The sequence below is a fragment of the Oncorhynchus gorbuscha genome, linkage group LG01 (genome assembly GCF_021184085.1).
Source record: "Oncorhynchus gorbuscha isolate QuinsamMale2020 ecotype Even-year linkage group LG01, OgorEven_v1.0, whole genome shotgun sequence".
NCBI lineage: Eukaryota > Metazoa > Chordata > Actinopteri > Salmoniformes > Salmonidae > Oncorhynchus > Oncorhynchus gorbuscha.
This window is the reverse complement of record NC_060173.1, coordinates 4,309,210-4,322,677: the sequence shown is the minus strand read 5'-3', so window position 1 is coordinate 4,322,677 and position 13,468 is coordinate 4,309,210.

Sequence of the window (13,468 nt, the reverse complement as noted above, 5' to 3'; positions counted from 1 at the left end):
CTGGTAAAAAAAATAAACAAGATATGTGGATGATGGTCATGCTTGTAAAGGGAAACAAGTGGCTACCATTTACACTTTTTGTTGTGTTATTTAATTAAATATTGTTTTTGGAAACGGTGTATTTTCCCTCAATTACTGGGGTAACTGTCCCCCCCCTTCCCCCAGGCCCCCAAAAGATCAGTGCGTAAAAATCTATTGTATCATTTTTATTTTGACATTTTTTGTTAAAAGCTAATGTCTAGGTATCTTATTTTGATACTTTTTTAGTTATTAATTAACTCTTAAAAGCTAATGTCTAGGTATCTTATTTTGATCATTTTTTGTTATTAATTAACTCTTAAAAGCTAATGTCTAGGTATCTTATTTTGATTCAATCAAATACTGAATCAAATGCCATTGTACAATTGGCATCACTATTAATATCCTCACGATGACGAGGTTTTGATGTAAGGTCCCTATTTACATTTCTTTGCGCCATATCATGTCCAAATCATCCTAAAGTGAAAAAAAATGTAGTGTGTAACTTAACAAAGTTACTTGTAGATCATTCGGATATGATTTGGGAAATGCTAATTTAGGTACCATTGACTTGCGTCCAACTCGGCAACGTCCTCAGACATCGATCAGGTCCGTCAGTTGTGGCCATATTTTTTTTTTGTTGGTCCAAATGTAACCAAATTTAACCGAAGATCAGCCTTACCTCTAGCTTGTTGTACTCATTAAAAACATGAGATCCAGGGGCCTCCATGGTGGCGCAGTGGTCTAAGGCACTGCATCAAATCAAATCAAATTTTATTTGTCACATACACATGGTTAGCAGATGTTAATGCGAGTGTAGCGAAATGCTTGTGCTTCTAGTTCCGACAATGCAGTGATAACCAACAAGTAATCTAACTAACAATACCAAAACTACTGTCTTATACACAGTGTAAGGGGATAAGGAACATGTACATAAGGATATATGAATGAGTGATGGTACAGAGCAGCATACAGTAGATGGTATCGAGTACAGTATATACATATGAGATGAGTGTGTAGACAAAGTAAACAAAGTGGCATAGTTAAAGTGGCTAGTGATACATGTGTTACATAAGGATGCAGTCGATGTTGTAGAGTACAGTATATACATATGCATATGAGATGAATAATGTAGGGTAAGTAACATTATATAAGGTAGCATTGTTTAAAGTGGCTAGTGATATATTTACATCATTTCCCATCAATTCCCATTATTAAAATGGCTGGAGTTGGGTCAGTGTCAATGACAGTGTGTTGGCAGCAGCCACTCAATGTTAGTGGTGGCTATTTAACAGTCTGATGGCCTTGAGATAGAAGCTGTTTTTCAGTCTCTCGGTCCCAGCTTTGATGCACCTGTACTGACCTCGCCTTCTGGATGATAGCGGGGTGAACAGGCAGTGGTTCGGGTGGTTGATGTCCTTGATGATCTTTATGGCCTTCCTGTAACAACGGGTGGTGTAGGTGTCCTGGAGGGCAGGTAGTTTGCCCCGGTGATGCGTTGTGCAGTCCTCACTACCCTCTGGAGAGCCTTACGGTTGAGGGCGGAGCAGTTGCCGTACCAGGCGGTGATACAGCCCGCCAGGATGCTCTCGATTGTGCATCTGTAGAAGTTTGTGAGTGCTTTTGGTGACAAGCCGAATTTCTTCAGCCTCCTGAGGTTGAATAGGCGCTGCTGCGCCTTCTTCACGACGCTGTCAGTGTGAGTGGACCAATTCAGTTTGTCTGTGATGTGTATGCCGAGGAACTTAAAACTAGCTACCCTCTCCACTACTGTTCCATCGATGTGGATAGGGGGGTGTTCCCTCTGCTGTTTCCTGAAGTCCACAATCATCTCCTTAGTTTTGTTGACGTTGAGTGTGAGGTTATTTTCCTGACACCACACTCCAAGGGCCCTCACCTCCTCCCTGTAGGCCGTCTCGTCGTTGTTGGTAATCAAGCCTACCACTGTTGTGTCGTCCGCAAACTTGATGATTGAGTTGGAGGCGTGCGTGGCCACGCAGTGTTAGCTGTGCCACCAGCGCGCTAACCAGGTCGCCAGGTGCACGGTGTTTCCTCCGACACATTGGTGCTGCTGGCTTCCGGAATGCGCTGTGTTAAGCGGCTTGGTTGGGTTGTGTTCCGTAAGACGCGTGGCTTTCGACATTCGTCTCAAATACTAACAATTGGATACTAGGAAAAAGGGGGGTAAAAAACAAAAAAAACACACGAGGAACGACGAGTGCTGAAGCGTGTAAAAATCCTCGGTTGCAAATTCAATCAAATGTATTTATTTATTAAGCCCTTTTTACATCAGCTGATGTCACAAAGTGCTGTACAAGCAATGCAGCTGAAAACTCACTACCGAGTTCCAAACTGCCTCTGGAAGCAACGTCAGCACAAGAACTGTTCGTCTGGAGCTTCATGAAATGGGTTTCCAAGGCCGAGCAACCGCACACAAGCCTAAGATCACCATATGCAATGCCAAGCGTTGGCTGGAGTGGTGTAAAGCTTACCACCTTTGGACTCTGGTGCCATGGAAACGTTTTCTCTGGAGTGATAAATCACGATTCACCATCTGGCAGTCTTGACGGAAGAATCTGGATTTGGCGGATGCCAGGAGAACGCTACCTGTCCCAATGCATAGTCCCAACTGTAAAGTTTGGTGGAGGAGGAATAATGGTCTGAGGCTGTTTTTCATGTTTCAGGCCCCTTAGTTCCAGTGAAGGGATATTTTAACACTATAGAATACAATTACATTCTAGACGATTCTGTGCTTCCAACTTTGTGGCAACAGTTTCAAATCAAATTGTATTGGTCACATATTTAGCAAATGTTATTGCGGGTGTTGTGAAATGCTTGTGTTCCTAGCTCCAACAGTGCAGTGGCATCTAACAATTCACAACAATACACACACATCTAAAACAAAAAGAAGGGAATAAATAAATATATAAATATTAGGACGAGACCTTTGGTCCTTTCCTGTTTCAGCATGACAATGCCCCGTTCACAAAGCGAGGTCCTTGTCGAGATGGTTTGTAGAGATCGGTGTGGAAGAACTTGACTGGCCTGCACAGAGCCCTGACCTCAACTCCATCGAACACCTTTGGGATTAATAGGAACGCGGACTGCGAGCCAGACCTAATTGCCCAATATTAGTGCCCGACCTCACTAATGTTCTTGTGGCTGAATGGAAGAAAGTCCCAGCAGCAATGTTCCAACATCTAGTGGAATGCCTTCCCAGAAGAGTGGAGGCTGTTATAGCAGCAATGTTCCATCATCTAGTGGAAAGCCTTCCCAGAAGAGTGGAGGCTGTTATAGCAGCAATGTTCCATCATCTAGTGGAAAGCTTTCCCAGAAGAGTCGAGGTTGTTAAAGCAGCAATGTTCCAACATCTAGTGGAAAGCCTTCCCAGAAGAGTGGAGGCTGTTATAGCAGCGAAGGGAGGACCGACTCCATATTAATGCCTACGAGAACTAGATGTTTGATGAGCAGGTGTCCACATGCTTTATGTCTTTGTTGGTGTGTTTAAAAACTACCAGATGGATGGCCATTCATAACATTCCATTGCGGCCTGACACTGTAGGTTACACCCAGTAAGCACGGAACGACGCTTCCTACTTTTGGACTTATTTATTTGGTTGGTTTTTTGCCGCAGAACGGCCAGGACTGGGCCTGACACTGTAGGTTACACCCAGTAAGCACGGAACGACGCTTCCTACTTTTGGACTTATTTATTTGGTTGGTTTTTTGCCGCAGAACGGCCAGGACTGGGCCTGACACTGTAGGTTACACCCAGTAAGCACGGAACGACGCTTCCTACTTTTGGACGTATTTATTTGGTTGTTTTTTTGCCTCAGGCCGCATGACGGCCAGGACTGGGCCTGACACTGCTGCTGTAAACCGTTCATCTGAGCTTCTAGAAAAACACTTTTTGAATGAATTGAATAGGGGTTTTCAGACGCACAGACGTCATGTACCGGCAGAGTATTTTTAGAACACTTTCCTCATGATGGCGACTATGAGGGCTGAGTGATGGCACGGAGAAACTTCATTTGATGGCACGGAGAAACTTCATTTGATGGCACTGAGGAAACTTCATTTGATGGCACTGAGGAAACTTCATTTGATGGCACTGAGGAAACTTCATTTGATGGCACTGAGGAAACTTCATTTGATGGCACTGAGGAAACTTCATTTGATGGCACGGAGAAAACTTCATTTGATGGCACGGAGAAACTTCATTTGATGGCACGGAGGAAACTTAATTTGATGGCACTGAGGAAACTTCATTTGATGGCACGGAGAAACTTCATTTGATGGCACGGAGAAACTTCATTTGATGGCACGGAGGAAACTTCATTTGATGGCACGGAGAAACTTCATTTGATGGCACGGAGGAAACTTCATTTGATGGCACTGAGGAAACTTCATTTGATGGCACTGAGGAAACTTCATTTGATGGCACGGAGGAAACTTCATTTGATGGCACTGAGGAAACTTCATTTGATGGCACTGAGGAAACTTCATTTGATGGCACTGAGAAACTTCATTTGATGGCACTGAGAAACTTCATTTGATGGCACGGAGATACTTCATTTGATGGCACTGAGGAAACTTCATTTGATGGCACTGAGAAACTCCATTTGATGGCACTGAGGAACTTCATTTGATGGCACTGAGGAAACTTCATTTGATGGCACAGAGATACTTCATTTGATGGCACTGAGGAAACTTCATTTGATGGCACGGAGAAACTTCATTTGATGGCATTGAGGAACTTCATTTGATGGCACTGAGAAACTTCATTTGATGGCACTGAGAAACTTCATTTGATGGCACTGAGAAACTTCATTTGATGGCACTGAGGAAACTTCATTTGATGGCACTGAGGAAACTTCATTTGATGGCACTGAGGAAACTTCATTTGATGGCACTGAGGAAACTTCATTTGATGGCACTGAGGAAACTTCATTTGATGGCACTGAGGAAACTTCATTTGATGGCACTGAGAAACTTCATTTGATGGCACGGAGATACTTCATTTGATGGCACTGAGGAAACTTCATTTGATGGCACTGAGAAACTCCATTTGATGGCACTGAGGAACTTCATTTGATGGCACTGAGGAAACTTCATTTGATGGCACAGAGATACTTCATTTGATGGCACTGAGGAAACTTCATTTGATGGCACGGAGAAACTTCATTTGATGGCATTGAGGAACTTCATTTGATGGCACTGAGGAAACTTCATTTGATGGCACTGGGAAACTTCATTTGATGGCACTGAGAAATTTCATTTGATGGCACGGAGGAAACTTCATTTGATGGCACTGAGAAACTTCATTTGATGGCACTGAGGAAACTTCATGTGATGGCACGGAGGAAACTTCATGTGATGGCACGGAGGAAACTTCATTTGATGGCACGGAGGAAACTTCATTTGATGGCACGGAGGAAACTTCATTTGATGGCACTGAGGAAACTTCATTTGATGGCACTGAGGAAACTTCATTTGATGGCACTGAGGAAACTTCATTTGATGGCACTGAGGAAACTTCATTTGATGGCACGGAGGAAACTTCATTTGATGGCACGGAGGAAACTTCATTTGATGGCACGGAGGAAACTTCATTTGATGGCACTGAGAAACTTCATTTGATGGCACTGAGGAAACTTCATTTGATGGCACTGAGGAAACTTCATTTGATGGCACTGAGGAATATTCATTTGATGGCACGGAGAAACTTCATTTGATGGCACGGAGAAACTTCATTTGATGGCACTGAGAAACTTCATTTGATGGTACTGAGAAACTTCATTTGATGGCACTGAGAAACTTCATTTGATGGCACGGAGGAAACTTCATTTGATGGCACGGAGGAAACTTCATTTGATGGCACGGAGGAAACTTCATTTGATGGCACTGAGGAAACTTCATTTGATGGCACTGAGGAAACTTCATTTGATGGCACGGAGGAAACTTCATTTGATGGCACGGAGGAAACTTCATTTGATGGCACGGAGGAAACTTCATTTGATGGCACGGAGGAAACTTCATTTGATGGCACGGAGGAAACTTCATTTGATGGCACGGAGGAAACTTCATTTGATGGCACTGAGGAAACTTCATTTGATGGCACTGAGGAAACTTCATTTGATGCCAGGGAGGAAACTAGCTAAGCTAGTTTTCGTCTCCCTGTGCATGTACTCTGCGTGTGGATAAACCAGTGTACTTTACATAAGGGTTGAATATTTTTCAACCCGAGAGAATAAATCACTTTTCTCCCAGGTAACCCGGTATTTCCTGCCAAAACAGGAAGGGTCATTCAAAATCATTATAAAGCATATTAATATGTCTGGATTTGATTACAGCTTTATCCAATACATACTGTATATAGGAGGCATACTGTTTGTAGTAGGCTCTTTCTCTGTCTATTGTTGCTTCATTCCTTCTTCGCTTTCAACAGTTAAATTAAATCAGTCAGTCACTGTAAATCAGCATTCTAGACAGTCTGGAGATAGTCCGTCCCTGCCACCTGGAGATTGTACAAATGAATGAACTAAGGAACAGACCTTCATTGTTACTAAACTCCTGACTACATTATATAACTAGGCTATGGGAGCAAGAGAGAAAATTAATATGTACAATACATTATAGCATTTGGACTAGTCAGTTCTGATTGGGAATGTATACATAATTAGTCATTTCAACCTTAATTTCTTCCAACAATAAGCTCTTCTCTGTCTATTGTTGCTTCATTCCTTCTTCGCTTTCAACAGTTAAATTAAATACGTTTCGTTGTCCTTATCATTCTAATGACATCATATAAGCCTTTCACTTGTCTTCGGGAAGACTGAATGGTTACGGGTCTGACGGGTCTGACGGGTCTGAATATATAGCTGTTGTAGTCTCCCGTCATCAAATACTGAATGGTTACGGGTCTGACGGGTCTGAATATATAGCTGTTGTAGTCTACCATCATCAAATACTGAATGGTTACGGGTCTGACGGGTCTGACTAAATAGCTGTTGTAGTCTACAGTCATCAGCGTTCGTTCTTCTTTCAAACTACCCGTCCTATTGGCTGCTGTATTTAACATTCAGCCAACAACAGCTTCCGTACCTCTTTGAATAAATCAACATCAAATCAAATCAAATTTATAGCCCTTCGTACGTCAGCTGATATCTCAAAGTGCTGTATAGAAACCCCAGCCTAAAACCCCTCCAAACAGCAAGCAATGCAGGTGTAGAAGCACGGTGGCTAGGAAAAACTCCCTAGAAAGGCCAAAACCTAGGAAGAAACCTAGAGAGGAACCAGGCTATGTGGGGTGGCCAGTCCTCTTCTGGCTGTGCCGGGTGGAGATTATAACAGAACATGACCAAGATGTTCAAATGTTCATAGATGACCAACAGGAGATTAGAACAGAACATGACCAAGATGTTCAAATGTTCATAGATGACCAACAGGAGATTAGAACAGAACATGACCAAGATGTTCAAATGTTCATAGATGGCCAACAGGAGATTAGAACAGAACATGACCAAGATGTTCAAATGTTCATAGATGACCAACAGGAGATTAGAACAGAACATGACCAAGATGTTCATAGATGACCAACAGGAGATTTTAACAGAACATGGCCAAGATGTTCAAATGTTCATAGATGACCAACAGGAGATTATAACAGAACATGGCCAAGATGTTCATGAATAGTCTATTCTATTGGTATAAGAAATGATACAACAACAAAAATACTGTCCAGCAATCTATTCTAGTCTAGCTTGTTCTGCACGGGACTTCCAAGGGCTCAGGAGTGAGACTGTTTCCATGTGTTTGGCATCATTCCATTCCAGTCTTTACAATGAGCCCATATGCTCCTACCTCTTCCCCCTCCACAGCACAGACATCCCACCACCCTCACAGGAAATGTCTCTCCCACGACCACAAGTTTCCACCATGAAGATAAAGACTACGGGTTTCTGTACAGCACACTTTGTGACAACGGATGATGTAGAAAAGGCTTTATAAATACATTTGATTTGATGATCGACACATACTCATCATATGACCAATTCAGTTTCAGTTGATTTATTCTCAGATGAAACTGAAGAAATGCATAATTTACATTATTAATAATTGCAAAACATTCATTTAAAATCCATAAAATATAATAGTTGACATAAGTAGAATACTGAACACTTGAAACATTACAGGACATTTTTCATGATGGAAATTAAAATATTCAAATGTGATTAAAACATTTTTTTTGAGGGGGGGGGGCATTTAAGAGCAAGAGTTATTATACAGTCTGATAGCAGGTAGAGTGGTGTTATACAGTCTGATAGCAGGTAGAGTGGTGTTATACAGTCTGATAGCAGGTAGAGTGGTGTTATACAGTCTGATAGCAGGTAGAGTGGTGTTATACAGTCTGATAGCAGGTAGAGTGGTGTTATACAGTCTGATAGCAGGTAGAGTGGTGTTATACAGTCTGATACCAGGTAGAGTGGTGTTATACAGTCTGATAGCAGGTAGAGTGGTGTTATACAGTCTGATAGCAGGTATAGTGGTGTTATACAGTCTGATACCAGGTAGAGTGGTGTTATACAGTCTGATAGCAGGTAGAGTGGTGTTATACAGTCTGATAGCAGGTAGAGTGGTGTTATACAGTCTGATAGCAGGTAGAGTGGTGTTATACAGTCTGATAGCAGGTAGAGTGGTGTTATACAGTCTGATAGCAGGTAGAGTGGTGTTATACAGTCTGATAGCAGGTAGAGTGGTGTTATACAGTCTGATAGCAGGTAGAGTGGTGTTATACAGTCTGATAGCAGGTAGAGTGGTGTTATACAGTCTGATAGCAGGTAGAGTGGTGTTATACAGTCTGATAGCAGGTAGAGTGGTGTTATACAGTCTGATAGCAGGTAGAGTGGTGTTATACAGTCTGATAGCAGGTAGAGTGGTGTTATACAGTCTGATAGCAGGTAGAGTGGTGTTATACAGTCTGATAGCAGGTAGAGTGGTGTTATACAGTCTGATAGCAGGTAGAGTGGTGTTATACAGTCTGATAGCAGGTAGAGTGGTGTTATACAGTCTGTTATACAGTCTGATAGCAGGTAGAGTGGTGTTATACAGTCTGATAGCAGGTAGAGTGGTGTTATACAGTCTGTTATACAGTCTGATAGCAGGTAGAGTGGTGTTATACAGTCTGATAGCAGGTAGAGTGGTGTTATACAGTCTGTTATACAGTCTGATAGCAGGTAGAGTGGTGTTATACAGTCTGATAGCAGGTAGAGTGGTGTTATACAGTCTGTTATACAGTCTGATAGCAGGTAGAGTGGTGTTATACAGTCTGATAGCAGGTAGAGTGGTGTTATACAGTCTGTTATACAGTCTGATAGCAGGTAGAGTGGTGTTATACAGTCTGATACCAGGTAGAGTGGTGTTATACAGTCTGTTATACAGTCTGATAGCAGGTAGAGTGGTGTTATACAGTCTGATAGCAGGTAGAGTGGTGTTATACAGTCTGTTATACAGTCTGATAGCAGGTAGAGTGGTGTTATACAGTCTGTTATACAGTCTGATAGCAGGTAGAGTGGTGTTATACAGTCTGATAGCAGGTAGAGTGGTGTTATACAGTCTGATAGCAGGTAGAGTGGTGTTATACAGTCTGATAGCAGGTAGAGTGGTGTTATACAGTCTGATAGCAGGTAGAGTGGTGTTATACAGTCTGATAGCAGGTAGAGTGGTGTTATACAGTCTGTTATACAGTCTGATAGCAGGTAGAGTGGTGTTATACAGTCTGATAGCAGGTAGAGTGGTGTTATACAGTCTGTTATACAGTCTGATAGCAGGTAGAGTGGTGTTATACAGTCTGATAGCAGGTAGAGTGGTGTTATACAGTCTGTTATACAGTCTGATAGCAGGTAGAGTGGTGTTATACAGTCTGATAGCAGGTAGAGTGGTGTTATACAGTCTGTTATACAGTCTGATAGCAGGTAGAGTGGTGTTATACAGTCTGATAGCAGGTAGAGTGGTGTTATACAGTCTGTTATACAGTCTGATAGCAGGTAGAGTGGTGTTATACAGTCTGATAGCAGGTAGAGTGGTGTTATACAGTCTGATAGCAGGTAGAGTGGTGTTATACAGTCTGATAGCAGGTAGAGTGGTGTTATACAGTCTGTTATACAGTCTGATAGCAGGTAGAGTGGTGTTATACAGTCTGATAGCAGGTAGAGTGGTGTTATACAGTCTGTTATACAGTCTGATAGCAGGTAGAGTGGTGTTATACAGTCTGATAGCAGGTAGAGTGGTGTTATACAGTCTGTTATACAGTCTGATAGCAGGTAGAGTGGTGTTATACAGTCTGTTATACAGTCTGATAGCAGGTAGAATGGTGTTATACAGTCTGATACCAGGTAGAGTGGTGTTATACAGTCTGATAGCAGGTAGAGTGGTGTTATACAGGACAGTTATACAGTCTGATAGCAGGTAGAGTGGTGTTATACAGGACAGTTATACAGTCTGATAGCAGGTAGAGTGGTGTTATACAGGACAGTTATACAGTCTGATAGCAGGTAGAGTGGTGTTATACAGTCTGTTATACAGTCTGATAGCAGGTAGAGTGGTGTTATACAGGACAGTTATACAGTCTGATAGCAGGTAGAGTGGTGTTATACAGGACAGTTATACAGTCTGATACCAGGTAGAGTGGTGTTATACAGTCTGATAGCAGGTAGAGTGGTGTTATACAGTCTGTTATACAGTCTGATAGCAGGTAGAGTGGTGTTATACAGTCTGATAGCAGGTAGAGTGGTGTTATACAGTCTGTTATACAGTCTGATAGCAGGTAGAGTGGTGTTATACAGTCTGTTATACAGTCTGATAGCAGGTAGAGTGGTGTTATACAGTCTGATAGCAGGTAGAGTGGTGTTATACAGTCTGTTATACAGTCTGATAGCAGGTAGAGTGGTGTTATACAGTCTGATAGCAGGTAGAGTGGTGTTATACAGTCTGTTATACAGTCTGATAGCAGGTAGAGTGGTGTTATACAGTCTGTTATACAGTCTGATAGCAGGTAGAGTGGTGTTATACAGTCTGTTATACAGTCTGATAGCAGGTAGAGTGGTGTTATACAGTCTGTTATACAGTCTGATAGCAGGTAGAGTGGTGTTATACAGTCTGATAGCAGGTAGAGTGGTGTTATACAGTCTGTTATACAGTCTGATACCAGGTAGAGTGGTGTTATACAGGACAGTTATACAGTCTGATACCAGGTAGAGTGGTGTTATACAGTCTGATATCAGGTAGAGTGGTGTTATACAGTCTGATACCAGGTAGAGTGGTGTTATACAGGACAGTTATACAGTCTGATATCAGGTAGAGTGGTGTTATACAGTCTGATATCAGGTAGAGTGGTGTTATACAGTCTGATATCAGGTAGAGTGGTGTTATACAGTCTGATATCAGGTAGAGTGGTGTTATACAGGACAGTTGTCAGAACCTGGTGGTGCAGTTACCTCTTTTTAGAGGGAGCCTGGTGGTGCAGTTACCTCTTTTTAGAGGGAGCCTGGTGGTGCAGTTACCTCTTTTTAGAGGGAGCCTGGTGGTGCAGTTACCTCTTTTTAGAGGGAGCCTGGTGGTGCAGTTACCTCTTTTTAGAGGGAGCCTGGTGGTGCAGTTACCTCTTTTTAGAGGGAGCCTGGTGGTGCAGTTACCTCTTTTTAGAGGGAGCCTGGTGGTGGAGGGAGCAGGTCATTCAGTGACTGGTCAAGAGTGTGCATGTCCTTCCACCAGGTGCACTGCGGCCTGCTGTCTCCTGCTCTACAGTGAGGGGAGCTGTGATTGGACTGCTCTACCTCCTCTGCAGCCTGTCTAGTTGGGCCTGCTGCTTTTCCCTGCATCCAACTAACAGAACTCCACCGTATTCCAGACAAGGCCTGACCAGGGTAGTATAGACTGGGACCAGATCAACAGAACTCCACCGTAATCCAGACAAGGCCTGACCAGGGTAGTATAGACTGGGACCAGATCAACAGAACTCCTCCGTATTCCAGACAAGGCCTGACCAGGGTAGTATAGACTGGGACCAGATCAACAGAACTCCTCCGTATTCCAGACAAGGCCTGACCAGGGTAGTATAGACTGGGACCAGATCAACAGAACTCCACCGTAATCCAGACAAGGCCTGACCAGGGTAGTATAGACTGGGACCAGATCAACAGAACTCCTCCGTATTCCAGACAAGGCCTGACCAGGGTAGTATAGACTGGGACCAGATCTTCAGTGGGTAGGACATTTCTGACAAGAACCGTCATAAAATGCAGGTGTTTTAAGGCCTTTCTAACTGACTGCTCCACATACGTGTCGCCACTGAGGTTATAGAGTCTAGATGAAAACCAAGACACTTAGTTGCTGTTTCCACTGGTACTTCCTGTCCTCCTAGGATTAGTGGTGCAGGTTGTGGATGGTTTCTAGGGAAAACACATCCCAATTTCCACAGACTTTTTCCCATTCAGGAGCATGATGCTGGATGTGGCCCACTCTTCCAGCTGCTTTGCCTCCAAGCCCATGGAAGTGTCCTCTTGGATGCTGGTTTTAATGGTACGGCTTGGGACAGCCCTACCTCGTCTGCATACCCAGTGTCCAGAGTGTCACTGAAGACAACTTTTCAGGTGGACATGTGAAGGAGAAACAGATATGACAAGACCATGTCCCCTTCTGGCACACCGGTGGTATATCTGTGGAGCCAGGCTGGTAACCATCACCCTCTGTCTTCTTCTGGTGGTATATCTGTGGAGCCAGGCTGGTAACCATCACCCTCTGTCTTCTTCTGGTGGTATATCTGTGGAGCCAGGCTGGTAACCATCACAATCTGTCTTCTTCTGGTGGTATATCTGTGGAGCCAGGCTGGTAACCATCACAATCTGTCTTCTTCTGGTGGTATATCTGTGGAGCCAGGCTGGTAACCATCACAATCTGTCTTCTTCTGGTGGTATATCTGTGGAGCCAGGCTGGTAACCATCACAATCTGTCTTCTTCTGGTGGTATATCTGTGGAGCCAGGCTGGTAACCATCACAATCTGTCTTCTTCTGGTGGTATATCTGTGGAGCCAGGCTGGTAACCATCACAATCTGTCTTCTTCTGGTGGTATATCTGTGGAGCCAGGCTGGTAACCATCACCCTCTGTCTTCTTCTGGTGGTATATCTGTGGAGCCAGGCTGGTAACCATCACAATCTGTCTTCTTCTGGTGGTATATCTGTGGAGCCAGGCTGGTAACCATCACAATCTGTCTTCTTCTGGTGGTATATCTGTGGAGCCAGGCTGGTAACCATCACAATCTGTCTTCTTCTGGTGGTATATCTGTGGAGCCAGGCTGGTAACCATCACAATCTGTCTTCTTCTGGTGGTATATCTGTGGAGCCAGGCTGGTAACCATCACCCTCTGTCTTCTTCTGGTGGTATATCTGTGG